The sequence below is a fragment of the Rhineura floridana genome, chromosome 2 (assembly GCF_030035675.1).
Source record: "Rhineura floridana isolate rRhiFlo1 chromosome 2, rRhiFlo1.hap2, whole genome shotgun sequence".
Classification (NCBI taxonomy): domain Eukaryota; kingdom Metazoa; phylum Chordata; class Lepidosauria; order Squamata; family Rhineuridae; genus Rhineura; species Rhineura floridana.
Genome location: NC_084481.1, coordinates 36,188,388 through 36,203,427, shown reverse-complemented (window position 1 = coordinate 36,203,427; position 15,040 = coordinate 36,188,388).

The following is a 15,040-nucleotide window of genomic DNA, read 5'->3' as shown; positions in this document are numbered from 1 at the left end:
AATCAAATAATAAATAAATAAATAACTATGGACAAGATGGACAATTGTCTGACCTGGTATATGACATCCATTGCCTGTTTTTCCAAAGCAATTCTCACAAACATTCTGAGTGTACCCTCTCATCCTCCCCTGGAATGAAGATTCATTAGTGCATCAGGACAACATTCCCTATATTACTTTTCCGTTTGGGAACAGTTTTGTCCAGTTGAGTCACTAGCTCAAGCTATGGGCTGCTTTAACCTTGGTTGCATTCTGAAAGTGATCACTTGTGCCTGTAGGTAGAATCATCAGCTTGATGGTGCTACTTTCCATCATGCTAGGAAGACATAGATCCTCACAGTCCACAAATCCTTTTTACTGACTTTTGAAGGAAGCTGTCACAACAGCAGTTTTAAAACTGAAACAATTGGGAGCATGAAATGAAGGTGCATGGCTTACCAGCTGGCTCTGTGCACTAGTCAGAGTCTTGTGTCATGCTTAGGGTGACAACAAAGAGTCCTGTTGTGGCACATGGCACAAGACTCATCTTCAAGAACCTACTTCATTCAGACATTGTAAGGCTCCAAGCAGCCAGCTCTCATGCAGTCTTCTTCAACCTAGTGCCTTCCAGATGTGTAGGACTATAGCTCCCATCACCCTGACCATTGGCTGCGTTGGCTGCAGCTGTTGGGAGTGGCACCACACTGGCAAAGGCTAATCTATTATAAGCTCAGACTTCAATGCCACATGACAAACTGCTGGGGGGCACTGGGTTGGGGAAGGCTGCTCTCGTGCCATACCTCCTGTGCCACTGTGACTTTTACTAGCTTGGCAAAATGAGCTTTGGATGGATTTGAAAGTGCCATCTGGGCTGCACAATCAGCCTGCCAAAACATCCAATCAGCTCACTCCAAGACCCAATCTTAGCCCACCAGGCCCTATAAATCCCTGGTCTCAGATCTTGTCTCCTCAGTCTGAACAACTTGGGTTTGAGATCTTGTGCCAAAGATTTGTCCTGTATCTGTACAATTTGTCTTTGGAAATCCTGTAGTGTGGAGCGGGAGGAGGTTTTCTAGGGGGGAGGGTTGGTGGATATTAAAACAATTTAAAAATTAGAAATTAATGAAAGGTGTGCAAAAAATGAATATATTAGTTAAATCAACATCCAAAAATGCATTATATCAGGAGAAAATGCTTGCAAAGCTGTGTACGTTACTGAACACTGCATACAAAAATGTATTTATTATTAGGATAAATTAACATTAAAATAATGAAGTATTTTCTTAAGGATTTTTTTAAAATCACAAACTACTGTGGAAATGTGGAGAACTGAATTTAAGACTGGAAAACTGAGAAAGTGATAGAACTGAAACTGGCAGATTCTTCCATCCTTGCTTGTAGTACTCATGCAGTGCTGGTGACTCAAATGCGTCAATAATGAAGAAAAGGTGAAGAAAACAACAGTGCTCAGCTGGTCTGGCCTGGATGCAGGGGCTAGGTGCTACAGCTGGAATAATTCCAGAAAGCCAACTTCAAATCTCACTACCCACCCCCCATCCACAGTTTTTATTTTATCCTCTCTCTAATTTTTATTTTATCCTCTCTCCCTACTCCTCCAGGCAGCTGGTGGCTTCTTTACAAAATACTTTTAGGACTGGCATTTCTGGTGCCAATGCATATAAAGGCATGGACAATTAAAGCATGATGCTGCTGCCAGTTTTTGTTTTGAGGGACACCAGCTTGATTTTCTGTTTTCTTTGAAGAAGTGATATATTCTGATATTGGCCACTGGTGGGGGGAGTTGATGACCGCACCCGAGGAACATGGTAGTCGCAAAAGACACCAATAAAGTTTTCAATGCTTGTTAATTTGCGGTTTAAATTATGTATTATCCAGTCAGCCAAATCAATTCATATAAATTAGACATTCTTTTCATTTGCCCTAGTTGATGGTAGCAAAATGGCCTGGTTTAAATTTTGCCCTGTGACTCAGGTTGTCAGTTTTGGCTTCTCTCATATTTCTAATTTTTTCAATCTTAAGTTCAGTTTGCACATTTCCACATTAGTTTCTGCATATTTTTTAACATCCTTATGAAAATGGGGCCAAGTTTTAGCACATATTTCTCCAAGCATACACATTTCTGTATCCAGTTTTGCCCAATATACACATCTTTGCAAGCAGGTTCCTTAGACGCACACATGCACCCTTGCTTGCTTCATTCACCTACCCCATCTACCTCCACCAACCCCCCTTTACATATAACCACAGCTCCCCAACCCCTCTCTCTACCCCTTGCCAAATCTTTAGCCCTTGCCATCCCCTGTCTTGGCAGGTCACCAAAGCTATCTATTCCCTCTCTTTACCTCTTGCCAAAGCTACACACCCTCTCTTGGCAGGTCACCCAAACTACCCATCCCCTCTCTTGTCCGGTCACCAAAGCTACCTGCCCCTTCCCTTTACCCTTTGGCAAATCTACCCATCCCCTCTCTTGGCCAGTCACCAAAGTTACCCACCCCCTCTCTTTACCCCTTGCCAAAGCTACCCACCCTTTACTTCTGCCTACCTCCATCTCTGTGTCCCTCCTCCATTGGCTCAGCAGGTCTCAGAAGCCTGTCATCATGCTGTAGTTTGCAATGCCACCTGTCGACAGCCATGCAAACTGCAGCTGCACGAAGACAACAGTAGAATTCTATGTATACAGAATTACATATACAATGTATTTAGTATGTTATTTACACTTATATGCATTTTATGCACACTTTCCCCTAATATATGCATTTTTAGACACATTGCTTGGTTGAAGACCTGCATCACAAAATTCAGAGAATTTCAAAGGATAGCTGCATTTTGGTTGGCATATAGTTTCAGGAAGTGTAAATTAGGCTGATTTGCATTAAAATGCAACCCAAAACATGTTTCTCCCCCATCCCTACCTCTTGTCACACTGTTTCTGAGATAGGTTCCACTACTTCTTGGTCTGCATACAGCTGCTCACAGCTTGAGGAACTGTCCTGACTGATGTCTGGAAAGAGCACTGCAATGACTGAATGGTGTAGCAATTAAATAATCAAAGCATTTGGTGATAGCAGCAAATGAGAGTGTGACTCCTTGGCAGGAAAACTACTGCTGTTTCACTGCAGAAACTTAATGAATTGATACTGACAGATACTGACAGGGTTAAGTAGAAGTGCAAGTCTTCAGCAAGCTTCCTCACAGATGCTTGGGATAGAGGATTGTATTTTTCTGCTTTCTGGACAGCCATTCTAGATGGACACTTTTTGCAGATCTATCCTATTGCTAGTCAAAGATATAAACATGACATATTGCATATGCATCAGTATGTGTGAGGTTGCCTTTTAAGATGGTCTGGAAATTGCAGTTGGTCCAGAACAAAGATGCAAGATTATTAACTGGGACGAGCATTTTGATTAAATTATGCCTGTGTTTTGTCACGGGCTCCCAGTCCATTTCTGAGCCTAATTTAAAGTGCTGTGTAACCTTTAAAGTCCTAAACAGATTGGAAACGAGCTCCCTGAAAGATTACTACCTTCCCTATGTGTCTACTTGATCTTTAAAACCTTACTTCTGATGCCCTGCTTTGGGTGCCCCCTCCAAACAAAGTAAGATGGCCAACCATCAGGGAGAAGATCCTTTCAGCAGTGGAAGAAGACTCTTTCATTTATGTAACAGCCTTCCAAGAGAAGCTCACCTGGCACCATTTTTGTGGTCTTTTCAGTGCCAAGTATAGACCTTTCTGTTCACCCATGCTTTTTAAATAACTTGTGAAAGATAATCCTCTGTTTTTAAAATCTGTTTAATTTTGGATGTGCAGCCAGTTCTCTTGCACTTAGGTAGGTTTTTTATTTCTTCCTTTTTAATGGGGTTATGTTTTACTTTATACAGTAGGGCCCCGCTCATATGGCGGGTTCTGTTCCGGACCCCCGCCGTAAAGCGGAAATCGCCGTAAAGCAAAACCCATTGATGATAATGGGATGCATCGCGCAAAAATGATGTCAAAATGGTGCGCGACGGGAAAAATTGAAAGCCACCACATTAGCGAATCGCTATAAAGCAAAGCGCCGTAAAGTGGGGACCTACTGTATTCTAATTTTATTTATTTATTGTGAGCCATCCAGAGAACTTTATTTTAGGGGGCAACATATGAATATCACAGATAAATACTAAGTCAGACTACTGGCCCATCTACTTTAGGACTGTCTGCTCCAAACTTCCCCAACATACTATCTTCCAGATGTTTTGGACTACAACTCCCATCAGGCCCAGCCAGAATGGCCAATGCTCAAGGATGATGGGAGTTGGTCCAGCAACATCTAGGGGGCACCAGGCTGGGGAAGGCTGATCTACCCCAACTGACAGCATTTCTCCAAGATCTCTGGTAGTTGGTCTTCCCCAGGACCTGCTACCTGTATTCTTTTTTCAAAACTGGCAATGCCAAGGATTGAACCTCAAACCTTCTGCAGGCAAAGCAGTATGGTTTAACCCTTCCCCACTATCTACCACCAAATGCCCCATGGGAGATTATTTATTTATAGCAGTATTTATATACCGCCTTCTTGCAAAACATGAGGGCAGTGTACGGCAACATCAAAACATTTAAAAACTATCCAAATTGTTTTTGTATTGTATTGTTTTGAGATGAACAGGAGGAAGAGGCATAGCACAGTAGTATGCATCTTCCTTGCATGCTGCAAGCCCCAGGTTCTATCCTCAGCAGTGACAGGGGGGCTGGGGGAGACTCCCTGTCTGAAACCCTGGAGAGCTGCTGCCAGTCAGTGAAGACGATACTGAACTAGATGGACCAATGCTCTGACTTGGCACAAGGCAGCTTCCCGTGTTCCTAAGAGATGGTAGGAATCTGCTTCTGCTCCAGCTGAAGCGTCCCGTCTCCCATGACATAGCCATCAAAAACCAACTTCCCTGGGAGTCAAAATTCAGAACATAGAAGAAGGCGGGTCAGAATGAGAAGGTGTCTGCTTCTGATCTAGCTGGGTTGTGTGTGTTTTTGTTTTTAAGTGTACAATTTTTCCTTAGCCCTTAGTATTTCCTTCATATGCTTTGTGAAACACAGTTATTGCTTCTTGCTAATCTGAAAACAGTCTTGGGGCTTTATCTGCATGATCGTGCAAAATACATTGGGTCTGTGGATGTCTATTGACTTCTGCTGCATCAGACAAGATATAAAGCAGGAGTTAGCTACTATGGATTTTATTTATTTTTTACTTGTGCCATCAAAAGTATAATGCAGGATTGGGGAACCTAAGACCCTCCATGTTTTGGACTGTAACTCCCAACATCCTCAACCGTTGGCTATGCTGACTGAGGCTGAGAGGAGTTGGAGTATAGCAGCAATCCCATCTCTGATGTAAACCATCTCTTCCTGGCAAGTTCAGTGCTGGCAGTGCACAAGGTGCCTGGTTTTCAAAAAGAAAGAAACCCAAGACATCTGCTTTGTAATAACAGGTAAGCTTAAATGGAAAAATGCTTAAAGCTGGAACTTTGGCATGGAAAGCCCAGAAGCTGGACAGCACGATGAAAATGTCGACCCAGTGTGCAGCAGCTGTGAAAAAGGCAAATTCCATGCTAGCAATAATTAGGAAAGGTATTGAAAATAAAACAGCTGATATCATAATGCCGTTGTATAAATCTATGGTGCGGCCGCATTTGGAATACTGTGTACAGTTCTGGTCGCCTCATCTCAAAAAGGATATTATAGAGTTGGAAAAGGTTCAGAAGAGGGCAACCAGAATGATCAAGGGGATGGAGCGACTCCCTTACGAGGAAAGGTTGCAGCATTTGGGGCTTTTTAGTTTAGAGAAAAGGCGGGTCAGAGGAGACATGATAGAAGTGTATAAAATTATGCATGGCATTGAGAAAGTGGATAGAGAAAAGTTCTTCTCCCTCTCTCATAATACTAGAACTCGTGGACATTCAAAGAAGCTGAATGTTGGAAGATTCAGGACAGACAAAAGGAAGTACTTCTTTACTCAGCGCATAGTTAAACTATGGAATTTGCTCCCACAAGATGCAGTAATGGCCACCAGCTTGGATGGCTTTAAAAGAAGATTAGACAAATTCATGGAGGACAGGGCTATCAATGGCTACTAGCCATGATGGCTGTGCTGTGCCACCCTAGTCAGAGGCAGCATGCTTCTGAAAACCAGTTGCCGGAAGCCTCAGGAGGGGAGAGTGTTCTTGCACTCGGGTCCTGCTTGCGGGCTTCCCCAGGCACCTGGTTGGCCACTGTGAGAACAGGATGATGGACTAGATGGGCCACTGGCCTGATCCAGGCTCTTCTTATGTTCTTATGTTAAGCCCATTAATATAAAGGAAGCACATCAACATTCCATAGTAGCACTTTTATCTCTTAGGTCTGTAAAATAAACTCCTGACTTATGATGTTAAAAGATGAATTTAAACCAATTTGCAGGCCAGGGAAATTTGTACATTCTCACCTCCTGGCTTACCAGTTAAACCTCATGAAATGTAGCTATATAAAATTGCCACTGACTTATAGGAACTGCAGGACTCCTGAGAGAAAGCTGTTATCTTAAAAGAGCTGCTGTTAGCATCACAGTTATGGCTGTTATTCGCTCTCCTATTGAAATATTTGGAAATGTATGCAGGAGTGAACTCTGGCTTTGGGTGCATACAGATGTACATTATTTTAGTAGTTGAGCCACTGTAGATGCACTTTCACAACTAACTCAAGGGAAAGCTTCTGCCAGTTTGTAGCAGAAACCAGCTGTGCACAGCACTGATTGGCCGCCAGTTGCAACATCACAAACCCACATCCCATCTGCAGAAAAACTCTGTAACCCTTTTTAAAAATGATTTTAAAATGAGCAAATGTTCCTGCTGCACTAAAAAAAAAGATGGACAGTCCTCCTCAAGACCGGGGAGAAGCAAGGCAGATTACTGAGATCAGTGTTTCATCATCGGTCAGTATATTTTGAGCAACGAGGGCTCATGCAATAGGAGAAAAAACACACAGCAAATCCTCTTATAAGGAATGTCTATATGCTATGCACACCTTGAAATCCTGTTCAGTTCCTAAATGGATGTGAGCTCTCTTTATGAGGTAAGGGATTTCCTATCACAAGCACAACACCATGAGCTAGGATGATAGAAGAATGATGCTGCCTACTCTTGAGCTGATGTCTCTTTACTGGTATTTCATAAAACCAGCCAATATGCTGCCATGTGTCTGATCTGTCAAATATTCCCTTCACATCATTTTAAAATCTGCACATTTTGTTTAAAGCCAGCCACATAAAAAGCACACGTGGACAAATAAGCATACACTAAGACTTAAAGCATCAACGTAAAGCCCTTGACAACTTAGAAACACAAGTGACCCAATATAAGTGGCCAACTAGGGGTACAACTAGGCACTACGAAACATGGGACTTCTGTCCCTTTCTGTCTCTTTTCCTTTTCTTTCTCCTAACACTGAAGAGGACCTTGAACCCCTTGACACTTCATGGATTTCAACATCAGTATCTTACACATAGCAATGCTCCATGTGGAGGGCAATGCACTGCATTCTAGTTGTTATTTATACTGCAACGAATGTTGACAACGTTTTGTTAACGATTATAAAATGGAAGCCAAATGCTGGATAATAAGAATGTTTAATAATTATTTGTTTGGTACTGTTTCTTCACCATAAGGTCCCAGGGCAGGTTACAACAATATTAAGTATATATAGATATAGATACAACAAATGAAACAAGTTACAGTTACAAAAACAAATAAAATTGTTCCAACCAGAACAGAACAGTATAGATTCAGCAAAAGTGTTGGGTTCCACCAAACAAAATACCTTCACAGTCAAAGGCCAGGGTAAAAAGGTGCGTCTTCAGCATATGGTGAAAGCTACGTGATGAAGATGCTAGATGCACCTCTATGGGAAACAAGTTCCACAGTTTAAGGGCTGCCACAGAGAAAGCCCTGCCACTGTTCCCTGCACTAGCAAGAATAACCAGGTTAAATTACACTGGTTATAGTTGAACCACTATAAAATAAAAATGAACAAGGTTCACTGGAAGCCAACAAAAATATAACGCTTTGAAGAGCTCTTTCACCCTAGTTGGAACGTGAAAGGTGTACAGCAGGGGATACGAAGCTTTTGGGCCCAGTGGGCACATTTGGAATTTTGAGAAAGTGACGCAGGTGTCAGTCACAAAATGGCTGCTGTGGGTCCATGGCATAGCACTAAATGGCTGTTTTGGGGTGTGTGGCGTAACACAAAATGGCTACCATATCTAAAAGAACAGAGAACAAGACAGGACCACAAAATGGTATGGGAAGGCTTCCCCATCAGTCACCCCTTCCATCAATGAGAAAAAGGGCACCTCTATCAGCCATGCTGTACTTGCTCACTGAAAGAAACTCTTTGCATCTCTCCTCTGTTCAGATCAGAAGGGTAGGTGGGTGCCCAGTCCTGGCAACCCATGAAATGTGGGCATGTTCAAGGGAGGAGTTCAATGCAGGAGAGGCCAATGGATGATGGATGTACTGGCACCTGTGGATGTCATGTTGGTGTTCCCTGATGTACAGGGTTACCAGCCTTCCAGTGTCCCAAAGTCTGAAACTCAGGAAGTTGGGCTTGGTGATATCATACAGCAGTCAACATGTAGTCCAGACCCAATCTTTACAGGCATTATGACACAGATGGAATCGTGTTTTCAGTGACAACAGCAACAACCCTTAGAATCAACTTGATGTGCTAATAAGATAAAATATAACCAGGGATATCCCTATCTCTCTGGAGCATGGATGAACCCTGGGTTTGGTAAGGGTAAGAGATGTCTTGGCATGGCACATGTTTTCAGCAGCTTGTACCACCATGTTTTCAGTGACTATGCTCTTCCACCTCTATGTTTTAGTTAAACACCAATTTAATATTTTGGACACATAATGAGAAGACATGATTCACTAGAAAAGACAATAATGCAGGGAAAAACAGAAGGGAGTAGAAAAAGAGGAAGGCCAAAGAAGAGATGGATTGATTCCATAAAGGAAACCACAGACCTGAACTTACAAGATCTGAACAGGGTGGTTCATGACAGATGCTCTTGGAGGTCACTGATTCATAGGGTCGCCATAAGTCGTAATCAGCTTGAAGGCACATAACAACATCAAAAATAGTAGATTGCCTTTCACTGGTCTATCATGATTAGCTTGATTTTGCATACTGCAAAGGTGTAGAAGTGCTACTTTTTACAGATAAATATTCTTATTTCCACTGACTTGACGGGGACCTGTTGTCCCAGAAAACAAAAAGTCCAGGAATAATAGAATGGGGAGGGGGGGATAAGTTTAATGTATACTTTCCTAAGTAAACTTTACTGAAACCAAATTCCTCCATTTCCTTTTAAGCATGCATGTTCTTCTCCCTGCTGGTAACAATGTGGATAGGATTAATATCAGCCTTTGATATTCAGCATTTGAAATCATCTTCTTCCTATGACTAATTCAAAGCAACATATGGAAACGATGACAACATCTTTTGGACTTAAACCTGAAACAAACGAATGTTTGTTCGTGAGCTATTGAAGTTTGTAGCTTTATGATTTTCTCAGAGGAACAAACTGTGGCTTGAGGCACAGTCATGTCTGTACACTTGGTGACTGAAAATATGAAGTGGCTCTATTGAAAAGCATTTTGTTCAAGGTCATGCAAGGGGATATTCTTCCTGGGATGATATCGCCACTGATGTCCTGTTCACACACTGCAAGTCATCACTTGATTTTCCTGCTATCTACTGATGGACTTGCATATGTGAACTGGCCTTTTGTCTTTATGCTGTAAGCTGGCCACCACGAAGCCACTGACACAGAAATGGGTGCACCTCCTCTGCTGGAGATTATCCCATAGAGCAAAACCTACTGCTAAACCAATGTAGTGCCAACTATCCTGTCAGCAGAAGAATTTATGCTTATGCAACAGGACTTCCCCCCTCCTTCCCCCTTGCACCCTCTATATCTGTTCCAGGGGATTCCCCCAACACTCCAGGTGCAGAGTGTGTGCAGGGGAGGAAAGGGGGCAAAGCCCCATTGTGCAAGGGTAAATCCTTGTGCTGACAGGACAATTACTTAGTGCTACCTTGAATGCAAGCCCAAGAGTCCCTTCCAAAGGCCCAGTCCCTCCATGTGCATTCTCCCTTCTGCTCAAAGAGTGGAGGACTATTATCACATGCTGTCCAACCAAAACTGTTCAGTTTGGCCCCTTCTCTATCACGTCCATCTTGCCACATTCTGTTCCATTCATGCATTTTTTGCTCATGCTGGTAGGGCTGCAGCAGGGTCAGGAGGCGACCATTTCCTTGCCCCTTGGTTCCTCTATGGCCTTCACCCAGCCCCCACCGGAAATCACGTTAGAGAACCCTGCTTGAGAAGAAGCCATGGACCTTCATCTGAGATTACCATGCCCCATGTTGAGATAAATGGATGATCAGGAAAACACCAAACATGCCTCACTTGCACTGTGTGCAAGTTAAGAGTTGCTACTGTAGATGCTATCCTACTTGAGTATATTTTCTCAGATGTACCACCATGCGCAAAGGGCACCCACATCCACCACAGAACGACCTGTTTCCTCTAGTAATATTTCTGCCACTCGGTCAACATCAAGCTAGAAGACAGCAACTCTTTTGTGTGTGGGGGGGGATCACACCCAGCTATTCAGAAGGTACATGTGTTATGATGCTGGCGGTAGCTTATTTGTTGCCCCATGCACGCCTCATACAAAGCAAACCACTCCAAACCCCGACACACCACTCTCCCCCCTGCTTAGCATTCCTATCAAAGGACATATTGATTTTGGGGGTTCAATGGCTTGTCAATAAATTCTTTTATGGTCTCAGAATCAACAGCCACTCTCCCCGAGAGAGGGCAAGAGAAAAGAGAAGAGGTGGTGTACTCACATTCCTTTAAGCCGTTGCCACATTTTCTCAGTGTGCCCTCCTATCGGATACTTTAAAGGAGCGCTGTCCATTCCCTGAGTCGTCTCGGTACCTGTGGAGCCCATGGTTATAAATGCCCGATGGCAACAGAATTGCAGTCACGCTCAGCAGTAAGGAGGAAGAGCTTTCTTCACTCCGGCACAAACACCAGAAGATCCGCACATGTTAGACAACAGCTGCTCTCCAGTCTCTCAAAACCTATCAGGACTACAGAGCAGAGAGAAGCTTCTGCCTCAATTGCTTATACACTTGGCTGGCCAAATCCCCACTCTTGGCTGCCTGTCTCTCCCTCTCCCCAACTCCAACTCAGCCCCTTAAGCACACACAGCTCTTCTGACCTCAAGATAGATTAATCCATACCAGCGAGGTGGCCAATGTGCCACTGACTGTTGATGCTCCCCCAGCACACACACCCTTCGCCACTTGTCTCTGATTCAGTTCAATTACTGGAGTTCTGTGCACTGAAGCACAGCTGTTTTCTCCAAATGTGCAGGAATCACTGGCCACACTGGAATAAATGTGCGCATCTAGAGTGGTGCAGGAGCAGGAATGCTTTGTGCTTTCTCTGCAGTTCATGAAGCAGGGTGCAATCAGAAAGCAGGTGGCTGAAGCCAATCTGAAGTCCTCATCCTCCCTACCAAGGGGGAGCAACGTTGCTGCTTTTTCCTCTTCACATTGATCCTGAATTGCTTCTCCACAAACAAAAGCGTCTTGCACAATGAATAAGCAGAGCAGGCATCGCTGGCATGTGCGGATCCCCTGTGCGAAAGGAATTAGAGAGCTCTACAGGTTGCCATTGAAGGAGTACGCTTTAATTGCGACTATTCACCTTCTCCTAGCAACTCCACACTGTAGATAACTGTCAAATTAACCAGTCGAAAATGCAGCAGCTGCAACACAGCTTGTTCAAGGACTCCTTTGGGACAACAGCATGTGTGGTTCCAAAAAGGGGGAAAAAACCCTTGAATGCTGAATTTTAGTACTTGCAGGGAAGACGGGGGATTATTAAGTCTGCAAATAAAAAGCAAAGCAAGTGAGAGCTCATTGTTCTGCCCACTCTGAAGCAGAGTGCCAACTCTCTCAGCTAGCTCCAGGCTTCTGGCTGTGAAATTGCTGGAAGAGGAAACAGTGCAGATCTGTCTCCTGTCCCTTCTTTGCTCACGTATATACTTGAGCCTCGCAGGGAGCTCAACATTAGACTTGTGGTCTAATGATTTGGGAATATATACTTGATTTGGGAACAAATAGTTACAGGGCTATTTTGTTGGGACATTAACGCAGAGAACAGGCCCGTTACAACAACTTCTGCTTCAGATTCTGGAAAAGGTTACAAAATATATCATTTGATTCTGCCATTCGTGGGAATCATTGTATGGAATCATTATATTTCCATAAATTACGATGTTTTCATCAATTAAGATTATTTACAACATCTTCATCACCATTTGTAGAGCAGAAGTGTATAACTTACAGTTAGGAATGGGAGAGAAAGTTGATTTAGTTCACATTTAAAGGCAATTACCTACCTAATTCATACCTTCCAAAATGTAGCCATCCCTTGAAATTCACATTTCTCTGAATTTTGCAGTGCAATTCTCTAGCCTAATAATATGTACAAAAATGCACATACATAAATGTGCATGAAAATGCATATACTGTATTAATAAAAATAACATACAAAAGTGCATTATGTCAGGGGGAACTGCTTTGCAAAAACGTGTGTTATGGGAAAACTACAAATAAAAATGTATAAATAAGGAGAAATTCACACTTAATGTTGGCGAATTTTCATGAGGACTTTTTTCATGCAAACTGATGTGGAAATGTGGAGAACTGAACTAAAGACTTGAAAAATTAGAAACTGGGAGAAACCAAAACTGACAGATTTGCCCATCCCTACTTATAGTACTGCTGTACTCCTCACAGCAGCCCTATAAATTAGGCCAGTATTATTATCTTCATATGCAGTCAGAACTAACCCTGTTAAGTCTTTCATTTCAGCAGCTGTCCAGGCTCCCTGTATGAGGCATTTTCAGATCCTGCTGATTTCATCTGATGTATTTTATTTATTTTATAAAATAAATATTATATTTCTTTATTAGGATATTTTAAAACGGACAGTTCTTTAAAGTATCGCGACAGTCTATAAGGATGGCAGCATCTGTTTATTCTGGATCTCTCTGTTTCTCATTTTCCAATCTTAAATTCAGTTCTCCACATTTCTGCAGTAATTGCAATTTTGAAAAAACCTTCATGAAAATCTATCACATTTTAGTGTGAATTACTCCTAATATACACTTGCTTCTATGCTATTTTGCCTAATATACACACTTTGATGTTATTTTCACTCATTTATGCATTTTTATAGATACTTTATGCCACCTTACACATTTGTATACACATTACTTGGTTAGAGAATTGCACTGCAAAATTCAGAGAAGTGTGAAATTTAAAAGGACCGTTAACTTTTCCTCCTAAACCTCAACCACATTGCAATGAATTGGCACACATCATATGACTTCTGGCTTTCATTTGCAATCACTTTTAAAAAGCAATATCCGATGGACTGTCTTGATTCAACCCAATCGACTTAACTAAGGTTCTCTTTAAAGCAGGAGTAGGGAACATCAGGCCCAAGGGCCGAATGTTGTCCTCTGGACCTCTGTATCCACCCTTCAAGACTCTTCCCAGGCCACACCTTTCCCTGGCCTGGTCTACACTCTCTTCGAATGCTTTTGCCTAGCTGGAATGTGTCCTTGAAAGGTGATCAAGCCTCTTCCTCGCCTAGGTGGAGACAGGCAATATGCAGTACATGGAGTCCAGCTATCCTTGAAAATGGTCCAGAAGCTGTTGCTAGTGCAGAAGGTTGCTGCTGCCTGGCTATTGCACAGAGGAGTGAAAGGGGACCATATCACTCTGTTCCTCAAACCATTGCACTGCCTCTGAGCTATTGGGCTCAAGGGGTTAGTACCAGTGTACAAAGCAACGAATGATACTTGAAAGTATACCTGTCCTAGTAGCTTCCAACCTGAACTTTGCAAGAAACATTTAGCATGTGTTTTAAATTGTTTTTATATTGTTTTAAATTTTAAAATTGTGTTTTAAATTGTTTTTAAAATATGTGTTTTAAATTGTATATTTGTTTTAATGTTTTTGATTGCTGTAAACCGCCCAGAGAGCTTTGGCTATGGGGCAGTATACAAGTGCAATAAATAAATAAATAAATAAAAATGATCAATAAAAACAAGTAATAAAAAATATTTTAAAAAACAATTAAAATAGCAGTAAACTAAACAGAGATTAAAACACATCAATATCTATGTGTCTGGAAAGGCTTGCTTAAACATAAATGTTTTAAGCAGGTGCCAAAAGGAAAATAGTGAAGGAGCCTGCCTGATGTTAATAGGCAGGAAGTTCCAAATTGTAGATGCCGCCACTCTAAAAGAATGATTTCTTAAAAGTGCAGAATGAGTATTATGTGGCACCTGTAAGAGTACCAGTTCCTCAGATCAAAGTGCTCAAGCGGGCACATATGGAGTGAGGTTATCCAGCAAGTAAACTGGGCCCAAGCTCTTAAGGGCTGTATATACCAATAGTAACACCTTAGACTGGACAGGGCTGAGCAATGGTGTGGTCGGGGCCCGGCAGTTGCACCAGCGGGACTGCTAGATTGGCAGTGATGCCCCCACCAGTGCAATAAAAAAGCCTGAACCTCATCACCACCCTGCCCCACCCCAGTCCTGTACAGGTAAGCAGCAGCAGCAGCAGTAATGGGAGGGTGGCTCTGCAGCTCTGGCCTATCACAGACATCACTGCTGGGGGAGAGGCGCCGCTTGTCATTCCATCAGTGGTACTGGCAAGGCAGACAGTAACACAGGACAGTAACTCACATTCTCAGCAGCAGTATCCCATTTATGGAGCTTTCGCCCAGGTGAAATCGGGCATTCTCTTACCTTGGCGTTTTTTAGCTGCACTGTTAACACATATTTGTTTGTCCAGGCCTTTGGAGCATAGTTTAGTGTAAGGCCCTGTACTGAAAGTACTAAATGTCGCAACGTTAATGAGATATTGACT